We start from the raw sequence: 16,873 nt of genomic DNA, 5'->3' as shown, positions 1-16,873 counted from the left end.
TGACAGTATGTGGATAAATAAGCACATTAAATATGATTGAAGGTTTTTGCAGCCTTTATTTTTCCCTCCCTTTCTTCAGCTCAGAGTGAGGTAGGAAGCAGCTACAGAGGGGGATAATTTACGGATCAGACACCTTTACACACGCTCTCACCACTGCTCACAACATGCCACCAGCAAGCACTCTTAGATAAGTCACTATTACTCTCGCTACGTTGGGCTCGGCACTTTTACTTTTGATCGAGAATCTCTGGAGTCCTTCCTGTGGGCTTGTAAGGGAGATGACAGACAAACCATAGGCCACTTTAAATCCAATAAGATGAGAAGTATGCAGCCTTACATCCAGCTGACAGGATCTCTATCTTTCTCCCACCAGCACTTTGTGTCCCGTTTCTATTACAGCCTGTCGTTGTTTTTCCGTTTTCAGCTTAAAAAGGAAAAAAAAATCTACGAGTTCAACTTTTTAAACTAAGAAGCCATTAGTCGGAGCCTTGATGTTGCTGCTGATCTGTCTTCGCTCTGCTGTTCTGTTCACCTTGGTTCCTATTAATAAAACACACTCCAGAAAAGCCTGAGGGTAATTAAGAAATGTTATTAAAGCTCAAAATCAAGGCTAACACCTGCAAAAAAGTGAGTTCTTAGGAACCTCAGGACAGTCACAGAAATATTCACATCTGTCTTTTCACATTTTGTCACGTTGAAGTTAAAGAGAATGATGGGAAAAAAATGTGACGCAAAAATAAATTCTGAAGTGTGCTTTTGTATTCCCTGACTTCGCAGAACAACATGTTCATGTTTCACAGCTGCAGGTTTTAGAGTTGATCTGATCTATTGCAGCTCTGGCTGTGTTTTGGAGATTTGTTGTCCTATTAAAAGTTTAACCTGCACCCCAGTCTCCAGTCTTTCATTGCCTTTAACAGGTTTTCTCTAGAGTTGCTGTTTATTAAGCTCCAGCTCCACTTCCATGTTTCACAGTGGGAATGGTGTATTAGGACTGAAGTATAATGTTAGTTTTCCTCCAGAAATAGTGTTTTGTATTTCAGGCAAACAGAAAACAATTCTAAATGCTTTAGTAATTTGCTTTCTTTTCATTCCTCTCCCAAAAAACCCTATTGGTGGATGACTTACAGCTGCCATCGTACTCTTCCTCCTAAGGTATGAAACTCTGCAGCTCCTCCAAAGTTAGCTTTATCTTATCATTGCTCCCATTTATTGGTATTTATTGGTTTGTGCCAAACTTGTCCTTTTAGGATGGTTAGTTAATCACTGACTCTGTAAGATGTTCCAAGCTCAGGATATTGTTTGATAAACACCTGTATTTATATGAATATTATATTCCACACAATTGGACTCATTTGCAATTCAGTATGTTATGCATGATTTGGTCAATCATTTGTCTCATTTAGTTTTCCGCCAGAAATCAAACAATTGAGCGTCTTTCAACCATCATGTCTCATGTGAACCAATGGCTCAAAAAGAGACAAATATATTTTCCGACATTGAAGTCTTGTTTTCCAGCGAATGTCTTGAATGTATTGAAGAAAGTTTAGTTTCTTTCAATTATTAGTAATTTTTTACATTTTTGCAGTTTTAAAGTTTGACTTCTAAAAGCCCAATTAGGGACTGGGTTTGTGAATTAACATGTGGCTATGGGCCTAAGGGACAATGGTAACTTTTAATAATATATTTAAAGAATATAAATTTGTGAATCAGTTAACTTGTGTTGGGGGAAAATGGGAATTTTTTGGGGGAAAACATTTTTGCTATTGAAGCTTTTGTGCTGGTTAACAGCGTTGAAACATAACGCCACAAAATGGGGGTATGAAAACTTTTGTAATGCACAATATTTTTGTAGGTCAACCTCACAGACTTGCACTACCATTCTGTTTATGTTTCTTGAACACAACCTTATAATTGGTTTGCATTGACGTAAATTTCTTTAAAACACTGTGGCATCGTTTCTTACTCCTTGTTGCCTTGGTAGCTGTTGGTAATTTGGCATTTGCTTTTATTTAGACACTTTGTTTTGTTCCAAACAAAGCCATTTTACTTCAACAGTTGTGTCATTACTCTTAATGACTTTGGTATTTAATCCAAATTTGCTTTGCGATGTTTAGCATTCTACTTACTTTTGTTTCTTTTTGCACTGCCCCTCCTGGAGCCATTCAAACATGCATTCTCATTGCTGAAAAAGGCATTATCTTGAAAAAATAGCCGTAGAGCAAAGAGCTTGCAGCATTTCAAGACAAACATTTAGAGGGTGAAATACTTATTTGCATTCAGCAGACACAAACACATTACACTGAACCCCCACTGCTTGTCATTAAGCAACGGGTTGGTTGAGGGAAAAACGCTGCCAGCAACACGACACAGTCGGCGCCTGTCCCCAAATTTGAAAAAAAAAAAAAAGATTCAACAATTTCGAACATGCAAGCTCCAGATAAATTACATTCTTCACATGCCATGGCAACAGTAATTTCTGCCGCAGGCGACACGCTCGGACTGCAACAGACAGACTTGTGGTGCAACTGGTGAGAAACGAGGGAAATATGGACAATCTGGAGCTCTTGGCGCACCAACAGCATCACAAATGTTCTTCGTTTTTTTCTTTCTTTTTTTCCCATTATAAAGAAGGACTCCAACATTAGTTTTTTTCTTCTATTATTCTGGCTCATCTGCTATTCTCTTGTAATTCTCTAATTATAAAGTCCTACTGATGAAATCCTTCATGCCGTTTCTTTTATGTGTTGAGTAGCACACTTACAGAGCCATAGCAGCCTACAAAGAGTTCACGTTCAAAAATGACAGATCTCTTTTTTCATAAGCTCTGCATTCGTTAGTAGCGTTATACCTTTGCTTTTTTTCTAACAGCTTCTTGAGGCTTTTGTAAGAGGAGAATACAAAAAATAACCATTCTTCATCACAATCAAACTTCTCCGTCTTTTCTTTTATGACTGGCTTTATTTTCTCTGTCAGCAACCGTTCCTCCCACAGTAACAAGCAAAATTCATCGTAAATGTCAGTCATCTGTGATACTGTTTTCTTTAGTTATTTTTTGTTAAGCCAGAGCAGGAAGGCTGCACAGCTCAGAGTTCACTTGAGCTTTTTGTTAAAGTACAAAGTTTAAGATTGAGCTGAACATTTTTCTCCTGTTGTGATAATTGGGTTTCAAATCAGTTTCCAGCAGCTAAACTGTAATGATTCATTTTTTGAATTCTTTGTTATTTAATACCTGATTAAAATTGTATGACTTGCTGTCTGTTTAGTCCTCTAAATTATTACATATCTGTATTTGGTTAGTATGCACAATTGAACCATCTTTAAAGACAAATCCACAAGCAGTTGTTTGTTGGTGTAGTCCGATCCAGTGTGCAGAATCTGCTCATCACTCTATAGGAATTATTTCCTCATTTTGCTCTAAACTAAAGTAGCTAATGTTGTTTTTTTCAGCTGATAATGGTGTTTAGTCAAATGTAATATTCAAAGGGCTCATGTGGGAAATTTTAGGACAGATGAGGGAATAATGAAGGTACTGTATAGTCAATCCTCCTGCTCAAAGAAAAGCTCAGCACTGACCTTTTCTCTGTGCCCCCACTCCCACTTCATCCTCTTCCACTCAAATACAATAAGTCATAATGCAGTTTACCATGTTCTGTTACTTGCATGAGTTCTGCGTACGTTTATGTCTGTGAATCTTAACAGCAACCTAAATTGTTCAAAACACCCTCTTGTGAAATGCATCTCTCTGTTGACTATTTATGAAGTCTTTCTGGGACAGTCTGAAAATAAAATAATTTAAAAAAACGAGCATTACGTTAACTATGCAGAAGCACAGTTTGCTTCTCTGCCGCACTGTCTTGTCTGGTAGATTTTAGAAAGGATGAATTAATAGTATTACCAGACCTACAAAATAATTCCAGTCCAGATTAATCAGTTCACATGTCTCTACTGCAAGTGGATAAAATTATTTGTAACATTATTTATACTTGCCTTGCAAAAGTTTTCAAGCCCCTTGATGTCCACCTTTTGTGTCAGTTACAGCTGAATGTCTGTGGTTGTTTCTGCACGTCTAGAGACTAAAACGTTCAGCTTAACATCTCTGAAAAATAGCTCAAGCTCCATCAGACTGCATGGTAACAGTTTGTGAATGCCAAATTTTCAAATCTGAATCCATTGTCATTGACAGATTGAGGTTTGGACTTTGACTAGACCATTCTAACATAGGAATATGTTTTGATCTATTTAATTATAGCTCTGGCTGTGTGTTTTTCTTCTGATTTGTTAACCCTCCACCAGTCTGAGGTATTTTGAAGCCTGATGAAGAAAAGCATCCACACAGCATGATGCTACCACCACCAGATGGTGTAATCAGGGTATGTTAGTTTTCTACCAAGCATTACATTTTTGCAGTTAGGCTTAAAAATTAAATTTGTGGTTTAAAGTGACCAGAGCACCGTTTTCCACATTATCACTGCAGCAGATTATCTCATATTTTACCTTCTTGTCACTATTCTGTGTTTGTCAGGTTTGTGGATTTCTAATAGTAGTGATGTTGTCGACAAATTCTCCCACCTGAGGAGAGGATCTTTGTAGCTCTTTTGTCGCTTTTGTAACATGATAGAAGGAGTAAAAGTTTACCCGGTGTTGATACTTTTGCAAGGCAGATATCCCCATATTACTCCAATTATTACATAATCTTGGTCCAGAAATCCTTTGAGAACAAAAACACATTAATGTAGGATGACAAAATAAATGAACAATTAAAGTAAACACAGGCCATCTCCAGCATGGCTGCGTGGGTTTGCTTTGATATGATGACAGACTCTGAACAGCCCAGCACTCGGCATCAGTGTTACATTCAAACTCCCCGTGTTTTTTATTTTATTTTCCTAAAGAGGTTTCCTAAGTGAGGGAAATGACCCAGAAGTATTGGTGCTGCAGCCCTGATAAGAACCGCTTGAAGTCTCTAAATGCTGAGAAAGGTGCTTCATTGCCTTCTCTCTTATCTCCTTTTGCATAGGAAATACTGGACCATCCTTTTTTAACAGAGTGAAGATAACAGTTCCTTACGGCAGCAGCATTAAAAGTGAAACACCGTGGGTTTATGTATCAGAGTCAGTACAGAAACCGCAGCGGTGCATTCGAAGACAGAAAGGGTTACTGGATTATTATGTGTGAGTGGATGTGTTTTATAAGTCAGCATGGCTGAAACAATAAAGAGACTTGAACCTTTTAGAAACGCAAAAATGATCTCAGCGCAATCACAACACTAAATGACATCGCTTCAGTAAGAATGAAGCACATTCTTCATTCTTACAAGTCGTGTGTGCTTTTAGTTTCTGTTTTTCACTCTGCAAAACGAGCTAATGCACAGCGTGGTGGAAGTGCAATTGAGTTGTCTTTGCTCGGAAGTTGTCTTTATGAATTCTCCTTCATATCTTCTCTTGATCTCAATTTTTTTCTGGGTCAAGTGAAAATACTTCAGAAAACTCTTTGAGTTTGATCGATTACTCAAAAGGTCTGTCTTACCACTTTCTGTACTGTTCACAGATTTCTACGAAAAACGTTGGGAGTTTATAGAGAAAGAGACTTAATAAACGTATTCTCACCCTTGTGAATGTATAATTTTTAAATATAAATCCAGCACAACTTAGATTAGACAAATCTGTTAGGAGAAGCAACATAAATATCAAAAGATGCTCTAATGTGGTTAAAATGTTTTATTATTATTATTTTTTATTGAACCTCCTTTTGATTCAATGTTTCTTGTCCATGATGCTGCCACCACCGTGTCGATTGTATGTGACATATTTACAAAACTAGTTGAACTTTTAGGCTGAACTTTGTTTCTGGGTAATCAGGTTTACTGTATCTGGTGTGGACATGTACCAAGAAAACAGAAGCCACAAGAAAGTGTTAGTTCAACATTTTCTTTTGTAGCACAGTATTAGCGGTGCACCAATTGCAATCTTTAAAATGCCCACCACTTCAAATTTTGGCAGACTTGTCTCACCAGACACTGTCTTAAGTCATAAGGTTCGAATACACCTTAAATTTTCAAATATTATTTTGTTGAAAAACATGAGCAATACCCATAAAATTATACCAACTTGACTTTTTTCAGATTTTGCTTACAATTATTTTATGTGTTCTCATTTTACTAAATCACAAAAACCTTGACTTTAACTAAGAGCGTGTACATTTCTGCGAGCTGCTGTATAACCATTCATCTGGGATAAAATGGCTTCTGCTTATTTATTGTATATTTTATTGTTTGTCAGGAGGCTATATAAACATGGCCAGCTTTGTTAAAGTAATAATCCAGTTCCAAGTTTTATCATTGGAAAAACAAATGAACAAAAAGTGTGTGAAAAACCCACATAAGTGGAACAGATTGTTTTTGCAGATTGCCTGCACTCACCCCTCCTTCCAGAGCGTTTGCATTAATGCTAATTAGGACGACTGTAGGAAAATAACTGAGTGTTGCTTTGAATGTTGCAGCTGCAAGGGCTTGTGGGACAGGTTTATCTGCATAAAGTAGGTCCAGTGAATCCAATCTTAATGCAAATATTAAAGGAAGCACTAGAACTCCTTTTGCCTCTGTTATTCCTCTCAGGTAACACCTTTTTTTAAATTCTTGAACTTGTCAGATTGGGCAACATAAAAGATGAAAATGTGCATATGGAACTGCCTCAGATTTACAGGATCAAACGCAGATTGACAAAATAATTGAGAAAGGCTCTTTTAGGTTGAAAATGAATCAGCAGGTTGAAGGATTACCTAACAGTAGGCTGTCAGTCGCACACTCAAAGTGATTCTTTGAAACATTCAGCAGCTATGATTAATTCATTTGCATACTGAGATCCAGTTTGAATCCAGGCAGAATGAAGATAATGAGCATGTTAATCAGCTTGTCCTGGTTTTGTACCAGCGCAGAGTTCAGTATGTACCTTTAATTATGGGTTTGGGTTGTGAATATTTTTCTATTGAAAACGGCCTTTCACAAGCTGACATTATCATATGAAATGTCAGAAATTCGTCCAATTAAGTTTGGAGTGTTTTCCTGATATGTAATGTTTTTGGAGACAGGAGAGCCACGGCTATGTAATTTCAGCATGAAGTAAAAAAAATATGACATTTTTTCATCTCAGTTGTCTTGTTTGAAAAGATAATTGAAAATGTAGACCAGGACAATTTGGAGATTTTTACAGAAATGACTAAGAGAACATTGTCTGAAATAAATAAAGCCTCAGTAAAGTTGTTGCAGTTGGGAGACAACCTGCAGACGCAGTGCCAAAACTTTACGATCCTCTCTTCCTCAGTTCTGATCTATGATGTGTGTCGTACAGATAAACAATAACAGATCCTTCTGGCTGCCTTTGTTTGGCTCACAGGGTGACATTCCTGTGCACTCCCACAGCCCTGCCAAGTGTAAATGCGACACCCCATAAATTGGATCATTAAACAGATACAGATCACATGTTAACATCAGGTGTAAATGAGTTTGTGTCATTTAGTGAGTCTGTTTCTCTGTCCTTTTGCTGATGTTTCCTTTATTCTGTTTCTGCTGGCTTACAGCACCGACTGCATGAGAAAAACAACGAGGCTTCTGGGAAATTACCCTAATATACACAATTTACTCTCCTGTTGTCTGAATGATCCATCCATCCATCCATACATACATACATACATCCTTCCTTCTGTCCATCTTTCTGTCTTCCTGATTCCATACATCTATTCATCCATTCATCCATCTGTCATGGATCAATGGTTTTTACAGGTTTGTTGGATATTTCTGCAGTAATTTCAGAAAAAGTTCTTTGCTGGTATTTATATTTTAGGCTGAAAGTTCTACTCATTTTTATGTTGGGATAATTCGGAGTTTGGGTATGAAAAATATGTAGGTCGGCTGGGTTTACCAAACTGTGGCAAAGCAGATATTTCTGCAGCTCAAACTGTAAAGCTATAATATAAAACACCACAGATATTACATGTACATCGTATTTACACAAGTTTGAAGTTTAATTAAGTTCAACAACAAGCTCAGCTTGAGTAATTGACTGATTATAGATTTAATCACTGTCACCATGAATGTTTACATCTAAAGGAGCTTTGTCTTCCCAAGTCTTAGTGGAGGATAATAAAGTGAGCCCTAATATACTTCACTTTAAATCAGGAAGACAGTTCTCTCTTTGTCTGAGTGGCTCTAAAGCTGCTCAGAGTGCGGTTATGAAATCATTGTTTCGGGGGTGGGTTAAACTCCAAATCCGGCTACAAGTGCAGCATTTCCCACACACAGGCTTTAATAAGGTGGGGTACCTGGACACACTAATGCACAGGTATATCTGGAGGTCCAAATATAGTCTGCAGTCCCAGCCTACATGGCTCTTTTTTAGATTGTTCTGGTTGTTGAAAACGATGCACACTCCTACCTCATAATATTGCAGTCTGTCTTTAAAGCTTGTGCTTCACCAATTTACTTCAGCATTTTTTCAGCTTTACAAAATAGAATAAAAAATAATAATAAAGCAAAAACTAAACCGGCATGAACAGCTCGAATGTTTCTCATTTGTTCCAGCTGGTAATTGATTTGGACTGGAACCAGCTCCATAATTGAGTCATTAATAAAAGGAAATGTTCGGAGCATGCCAAAGGAATTACTGTAAGTATTGTTGCTTAGTTAAATTCTGGTCCTGGTTTCAGATTCTCTCTTGCATACATTTTTAGTTATGAAACATTGATGCAGAATGTCATGACTAATATAAACAAAGCTGAGTGTATTATTATTTAAAAGTGACGTACAGTCAATCAGTCTCCACTTTTAATAGACGTAAGTAAGATGCATATTGAGGTCATAGAGATGATGAGGGTCATATTTTGTAAAATAATGAATCAGTAGATGAGCAGAGTCAGAAATCAATCAGGTCAGTGTATTAGATAGGAGGGTGAAAGCGCCTGAGGAGAGCAGACATATTACTTAGATACATGAAGCACAGCACAGCCACAGGGAGGTGACCCAGTGCTCTTGAACATGAACATGCAATCACGCACTGGTAAACCGAACAAACTGCCACCAGGGAAGATGCCCTCTCTGCTGATGAAAAGTGCGGAGGAGTTGGAACCTCAAGTCACGCAGTTGGGAATTTACATTAAAGCATACAGAATAGATTGACTGATTTTATGGAGCGAGTAAGAACAGTTTCCTGTACATCATACTGCAGGAAACACAAATTATTATTTTAAAATGACATCCCATGTACACAATGTTTGGAGAAAGTTCCCACAGTTTAGAGCCGTATAGATCCCTGTTTTGACTTGCTCTACTTTGACGAACATCCAACAAACTCACGGACAAATAAAGGCCCGGCGCCGCACAGGATTAGTGGAAACGCTTGCATATTAGCATGCAGAGAGAAACCTTTTCCTTTTTGTGTAAACAGAATTCAAACAAGAAGGAGACTGAATCATGTTAAAACAAAACCCAGTCACAGAGGAACCATGGATTCATATAATAAAAGTTCAATGTTTCTTGATAAATACAACTTTCGGATGCTGGATAGTACTCTGTTGTCTTCAAATTTTCAAATTAGTCAAGATTTCAGAACCTTTCCTCTGAGATTCTGGGTTCATATTTACATGATGGCATCTAAAAGTTGCTGCAGATTGGTTTGCTGCACATTCACAAGAATCTCCTCCACAACCCAAAGCTGCTTTCCTGTATTGACAGATGGTGAGAGTGGAAGCACTGGAGTCTGGAAAATCGCTAAATATATCAACAAAGTTTATAAGTAAGCAGCAGTACTTCTCTCATTCTGACCACAACCCTGATTACCCCCTCCGCTCATCCCCACACCTGTCCTCGCCTTTCAGCATCTCATGGCTCAGATCACTTTTTCCAAAATTTGTTACACTTTGTTACACTTTAAGTAACCAGTGTGAGACTGTTAGGGCTGCTGGAGGTAGCTGTCAGAAGACTGCTATAGCAACAAACCTACTGATATAAGGCAGGATAAATTGATGCCTTCTTGTTACTTCTATTCTGACCCTGTCATGCAGGCATTTTTGTCTTCACAGCTGCAGCTCACTGATTTTTTTTTCTCTTTGAATCACTCCCTAATAACTTCCAGAAATGATTTTGTATGAAAATCTCAGTAGATCAACTGTTTCTGAAAAAAATTCACCCATGCAGCTTTCAAACTCACTTCGATCTCCTTTGATCCCCCTTCTGACCATTGGCTTAAACTTTAGTAAGTCCTCTTGACCATGTCTCAATGGCTACATGCTCCCACCATCATTAAGGCATTCTGCTAAAGTAAACTGTGAACCATGAACACTGCGCTGCAGTAAAAGCTCTCCAATTTTGTGCTATGGTCGTTCAACGACGAGGCCCCTCTCTAATCTGCCTCGGCCTTTTCCAAGGCAATCACTCATGATCGCCACATCCTGCCTTGTATACCTAAATACAGAAAGTCTTTGAAACCCTGAGCTCTATGGATACCTTTCTATTGAACGGGTAGCAGAGGCAAGGTAAGGTCAACCCTATTAAACTGCGTCAGTCCAGCTAACAAAGAGAAACAGTTTTGTGAAACAGGCTTCATGTACAGTGTTCTGCATTGGAGGTTTGGCCATTTCTATCCATCATTTTGTATCTTTGCACTTTTGGTCAGGCACATCCTCTGCAAGATGTTTTGTACCAACCATGCAGCAATTTTTGCCTGCAATGGCAACATTTTATAGTCTGTTTGACAAACAAAAAGTTAAAGCAGCAGCTTCAAATTATTATTAGTTCAGGGGTCTGCAAACTGCAGCCACAAGTGGTTCTGTGGACCTTTCGCAAGGACTCTTAATAACTTTGACGAAAATGATAAAGAACCAACAGTTTTTAAATATGGGCACAACAAAAGTGCAAATTTTAGCAGTTTTTCCATGTTTCCATGGAATGATTGCATTGAATTTCCACCACAGAATTACACTCCTTGCTTTTTCACATTAACATCACACAGACAAAAATGAAACCATATACATTCACAACATACAACGACATTAAAGTAACACTGAACTAATGATAAATACTTAATTGTACCCTACTCTGTCTCCATATTCGACAAAGATGAATGAGAAAAATAACTTGATACATAAGAATCATCATATTTAACACAAGGAGGTTGGGACTACACTGCAATGCATTGGTACAAAGTAGAGGTATGGATTGATAAAATGGTCAAAACACAACAACTGATCAGGACATAAAACCTGTAAGGTGGACTGTTCTCTGTTTATCTCCCCCACAGCTTCTCTGCCTTTTATTAACACCCAAATCGCAACTGATTGATCTGCCACGCTTTTGTTTTGGTTTGTATACAATTTGTAGCAGTGCTTTAGTAGTTTAATAGAAAAACTGGTTTTGACCCTCATTTTTACCTTGTTTTACATCATCACGATGCCACCACTCTCACTGGGCTCAAGGATTTTCATCAATAAAATCAGCAGATGGGTTGTAAATGACAATGAAGTCAATTCAGGTGCCCAAATATATTATATATTTCTAGCAATTAGACTTTGAATGTGTGGCGCACACATTCAAGAGATATTGGCTCCAACTGGTTGTTTGCTATTGGGATGATGTATGCATCATCCCAATTGTAGTACTTTGGTCCTGTTTACCATTTCTGCGTTTATCCAAACAACACTATAAAGGATGTTTTTGAGCTATGAAAATATTTTTTCCAATAAATCTAATTTTTGTCCAGCCATACCAGAAGAGAATATGTACATGAAGTGAGCAGAGATTATCTAAAATGCAGTTTTTCTTGTAAATGGTTGGAGCCTGTTGAGCTTCTGCTTGTAATTCAGAGTCCTCACATCATATTTTAATGCTGTATTTTATTGCCCGCAGTCAGCTTTTGCATCCTGATTGCAGAGCTGCACAAGTCAACGGTACAAGACGAAGGGCTGATTAAAAGACCAGATTAATCTGTCAGGAGTAATTCTTGGAGTTCAATTAGGGCCTACAAAAGCGTTAACAGCAGGCGCATGCTGTGCAGAACAAGTCCGCATTTACATATCCTTTAGCACCAAGTGCATTTAAAAACTTGCCGTTGGCTCAGTTCAGCCTGCAGGATTTTAGAGACAAAAGTGACTATTCCTCTTTCCGGGGTTCATTTCAAAATTTTGTCTCGCAATTTCACAATTTCTAAAAGGCTTATTGTGTTTTTATTTCCTCCTTCCTTTCCCCCCTTCCCACCTCCTTTTGTCTTAATAGGTTACAAAGTAAGAGTTATATAAGCAGCTCTCCCCTCTTGCTTTCGGATGGATGAATAAGATGAGATCAAAAGGGAGGCGATAAAGAAAGAGTGTCTGCTGCCTTCTCTTCGTCTTTATTCCTGCCACATTCTGCCATGGCAGTTCCCTCTAACTACACGACTTGGCCTGGATTCCCTTTTTCTCTTCTGTCTCTCTCTAGGACATTACACTTTAATCTCTTGTTCTCTGCTGCTCTCTGTCTCCTTCTGTCTTTCCCGTCTTTTTGGCTTCTCTGCATCCATCCATGCATGCATCCATCATCCATCCATCTCTTTATGTATCTAATCCCATGTTCTCTACATCTTTGGCCCTGAGAATATTATTCTAATCTGCAGGCTTGGTGTGATGTAGGACTACTGTAATCCCTCACATGTATTTACAGTGCCTCTGTGTGCGTGCGTGCATTTGCGCATATATATTTGCATCCAGCAGGAGATTTTCGATGGGTTTAGTGCAAAGAGTGAGTGTTTTTTGTTTGTTTCTGTGTGTGGTTTTAGTCCCGCTTGTGTCCTACTCAAAGTGAAGCTGCAAAGCACATCTGTTGGCGCACAAGTGACGGATTAAAAGGAGGGCTTCCTTTTCTCATGCAAAGGCGCAAACATGATAGACTATGACCGCACGCAATTATACTCTGATTAAAAACGCACACATCGCTGCTCCTGTGAAGGATGGAGACGGGCAAGATCGTGCAAGAGATTTTTTCTTTACAATTTATAATCCCCGTCTTTAATCTCGCTCTGGTTGAAACTCTTTTAGACGTTGCAGGTTAAATCTCCAACTTTCCCCCCTCCTACATTTTGCTGCGTAAAAGCGCTTCTACGAGACGACTCCACACAGTAACAACCAGCGCACATGCATGCAGAAGCACAGCGAGCATGACAGTCCCCATAACCCTGCATAACCGTAACGGGACTGACTCTTTTCCCTCCACAAACGCACAGTCATCAACACGGTCCAGATCCATCATACCTTGTGACCCTCTCCTGCTCGCGTCCATCGGGGCGTCTCTTCCTGTATTATCCTCTCCGGTTAGCAGGTACTACAGCAGGTTCAACAGCTTCTTCAGCGGGGCGAAGGAGGGTGAATCTGCCCGCACCGAAGCTCCGCGACGATCCTAACTCCCACCCCGCGGTTTTACTCTGCGCTCTGTAGTGGGTTAATGCGCGTGGGGGAAACGTGTGTGTGTGTGTGTGTGCGGTATTTAGAGAGAGCACTGTCGGTGGGTGTAAAGCTCCCCACCGCATCCCTTTTTTTCCATCCTGGTTCTCCCGCTGTTTGCGCTCAATGCGCACCGCTCAGGTGCCATCTGCGTCAAGTTCGTCAACTCAAAAGGAAGTCGCTGAAGTTGGTATCCGATTCGATGTTTGACTAAAGGGCTATTCCACTGAATTTAATAACTCCGGACAACAATTTGCCCCGATTCAGTTTAAAAATATGTTTGATTTGGATGGTTATGAATTTTTAAAGTGTTGGAAAAATACGTGGATGAAACTTTGTATTGACTTTGTAAAAAATAACTCTTTTTGTCATCTAGCTTGATTTAAGCCTGGGCAGCTTTGTTTTTATCTATTTTATAATAAATAAAATAGATAAAAACAAAGCGATAGAGGTTTCCAGATTACGTTGTGTTATAGAATAAAAATTTGTCTAAAGTAATTGTAGCCTTGTTTGGACTCGTAAGTGTTGAGGTTTTTATCATGTAGCCCCAAAAATGCCAAAAATATTTCATATTTGACAGATAAATCAGTGCTTATTTAGTTGTTCTTATGAAGAGCCCCCATGTAAGAGGGTTTATGACCAGAAAAAGTCAAAATCTAAAAGAACAAAATAACAAACAGACAAAAAAACAAAACAAGTTACGTTTGTTTTTAGCCGTCTCGGTGGGCTTTTTAGAATGGACGCCATCTTAAGTTTTAAAAAAAGATAAAGATCACCTATACTGAATAAAAGTTTCACAAATCTGAAATTGCGTCTGTCATGAAAGTTATTATCCAGTTTTGGGTTGTTTGGTAAGCTGGATCAGGCCTTTGGTGACTTGTAGCTTTAAAACAGATATAAATGTTTTCACAAACTGAACAAAGGATATTTATTTATTTTTGTTAAAGCTGTAATCAGTGTTGAATGGTTCCCCTCATGTTTGGTGTAGTTGTGTTGAGTTGGACCCTATCATACGTGGCATCAGGTAAATATGTTTGGCAGTGATTTCATCCCGGTTTGATCTGCCTGTGGTGAGTTTTTGGTTTTTAATGGACTCTGTGTATTGTGGGAAAGAAGCTAAGAAAAGCATTGATATCACACTTTTTCATAGATGGAATAAAGTATTCACAAATTACGTTTCACAGACTAATCCAGTCCAGTTTGACTATTTTTCATTTGGAGTTAAAGCAAATCAAAGGACATCCAGAGTTGTGTGCTGCGGCATGGCCCTTTAACGAGGTACCAAGTAGGAGCCTCCAGATCAGATGGTAACTTCAACACAGTTTTTTTAAAAACAGCTTTTGACATGACGTTAATGCCTCATATTCTCCCCTCCTCTCCTCAGAGGTCTGAGTGATGAAAACCGACAATAAAGGAGCAACTAATCTCCGATTCCAGCTCGGTTTATCCCCCGAAGTCTCCAGTCCTTTTTCATAAAGCCGGCGTGTTTAGCAGCAGCTTGACAGGTGTCGCCTCCAGCGCACCTTCTACCCTCCTCCTCTTCCTCCTCCTCCTGCTCTTTGTCCCGGGTGGACGCTGGTTTCTGTCCCGGTGAGTGAGCTCTATAGGGGCCGCTCCTTACAGCGGCTCTTTGAGCTCTGTTACAGGGTTCAGCAGGTCGTCACGGTCCGACAACTCCTGACAACGCGCTGCGCAAAAGGAGTGACAGGTGCACACCCATAGCTGCTGCCCTGTGGAAGTTTATTCACACCCCTTCAACTTTTCTACCGTTACAATTCCAGTATTTAATGTTTTTGCTGGGATTTGTCTGTTAGACCAACACAAAGTTGTGAGTATGATTACAAACAGCAAAACTGCTGCCCAGCTGCTTGTGGTTGTCTGCTGGTCTGGTACATTTAGAGATTAGATTGGTTTCTACTAATAAATAGCTCAAGTTCAGTCAAGTTGGATGTAGAGCTGCTCTGAGTTCTGTATACAGATTTAACATGTGCATTGGGTTATTTCTCAGGTTTTCTTCCAGTACTATGCAGTAGTTATCTCAGTATCTTCTCACCATCATTATTATTTCTAATGGTGGGCATGTTGTTTTCAAGGTGGTTGACATAAAATCCTAATAAAATGCATCAATTTTTGTGGTTTTAAATGGAAAAATGTTAAAACGTTCACACAAATACGTTTGAAAGGTGCTGTGTGCAAACAAGCCACGGGTCTAAAAATATCAGTGTTTCTTTCAATTAATAATGCATTGTTGGTGCATGCAGGCTGCCTAGCCAGAAGCCTGTTGCTCAACAGAGAAAGTGATCAGAGTTGATGTTTTCATGTTTCCTTTTATCCTAACACTCACAAAATCTTGGTGGCTTTAAACATTTAGTTTACACTTTGGTTTACGGAGTAAAGTTTGGTCAATACACGTATTTCTTTTAAAAGTAATCTTAGTCAAATGGAGTGATTATTTAATCAACTCATTAGTTTGACAATCTTGTTTGATATTTGATATTAATTTAATAAAATCAAATTACGCTGGGTTCTAAATACAGCTACAGCTATTTGGCTGGTTTTGTGCTTCCTTTATTATCTTAAGTAATAAAGATGGTGTCAAATGTAGTTCTGAGTTCAGAATCACTGACATTAGTTTTACATTCAGTGTTCTGATTTTGTTCAAAAGCTGTGGACACCTAAATTACAAACGCATCTTTCCATAGGTGTGTAAGCCCTTTTTTACTTTCGCTCCCAAGGTTACAATGCTTGATTTACATGCAACATATTTCTGCATCGCATAATTCTCTATTAATTTATAAAGTGACCATTTTTAAATTTAATCATGCTGGCTAAAGTAACACAAAGTCACGCTCACACGCTTCACGTTGCAATTATCAGACTTGGCGGTCAAAGACAAGGTTCCTTTAGGCCTAATAACTCGGAGTCAACGCTGGTTAAATTGATATTGATGCGTTTTAATTCAGTCTTCGTGACCAATGATTTTTATTTGCCTTAGAGGCACACCTCACAATTAATTAGCATTTATTACCTTTGGGCTGAGGAGTCATGGCGGCTCAGCCTCTTTGAATGCTGCAAACACAGCAACAATCAAATCAGGTTTTGCTGGCAGATTTTTTTTTTTGCCAACCAGACCTGGGCACAAACACGGGGACTCCCTCGTAATCTCCTGTTGTGCACAGATGTACGCAACTGCAGCCGCTTTGCACACAGTGACAACTGTGGAGGGACCGTGTGGCCCCTGGGGGCCTGGATACAGGTGCTGCTGCTGCACCACCAGCACCCTCTGGCGCTTGTCCAAAGATGGCCTCCAAGGACTCAGTCTGAATCATTTTAAAAGCCTGATATACCAGGCTTCTTGGCCACAGTAACAGCGTTATCTACTACTCCGTCTTTGAACTTTAAATCACGTATAACG

At 39.0% G+C, this 16,873-nt stretch overlaps 2 protein-coding genes across 5 annotated transcripts in view; one reads left to right on the top strand and one right to left on the bottom strand.

The window, feature by feature from the left end:
- macrod1 (mono-ADP ribosylhydrolase 1) overlaps positions 1-16,873 on the top strand; it is a 168,760-nt gene that overhangs the window by 56,081 nt on the left and 95,806 nt on the right. The gene's annotated exons all lie outside the window — the stretch shown is intronic.
- Positions 1-16,873, bottom strand: part of flrt1b (fibronectin leucine rich transmembrane protein 1b) — a 51,509-nt gene that overhangs the window by 30,507 nt on the left and 4,129 nt on the right. Inside the window, exon 1 of one of the 3 annotated variants that reach the window (XM_055034152.1) lies at positions 13,270-13,473. The exons of the other annotated variants lie outside the window; for them this stretch is intronic. The gene's annotated coding sequence lies outside the window, so the exon portion shown is untranslated. Of the gene's footprint in view, positions 1-13,269; positions 13,474-16,873 lie in introns of those variants that run through there. 3 annotated transcript variants of the gene reach the window in all.

The sequence above is a fragment of the Poeciliopsis prolifica genome, unplaced genomic scaffold (genome assembly GCF_027474105.1).
Source record: "Poeciliopsis prolifica strain line A6 unplaced genomic scaffold, Auburn_PproV2 SCAFFOLD009, whole genome shotgun sequence".
NCBI lineage: Eukaryota > Metazoa > Chordata > Actinopteri > Cyprinodontiformes > Poeciliidae > Poeciliopsis > Poeciliopsis prolifica.
Note: the sequence above shows the minus strand (reverse complement) of the source record. Positions and strands in the feature narration are given on the sequence as shown.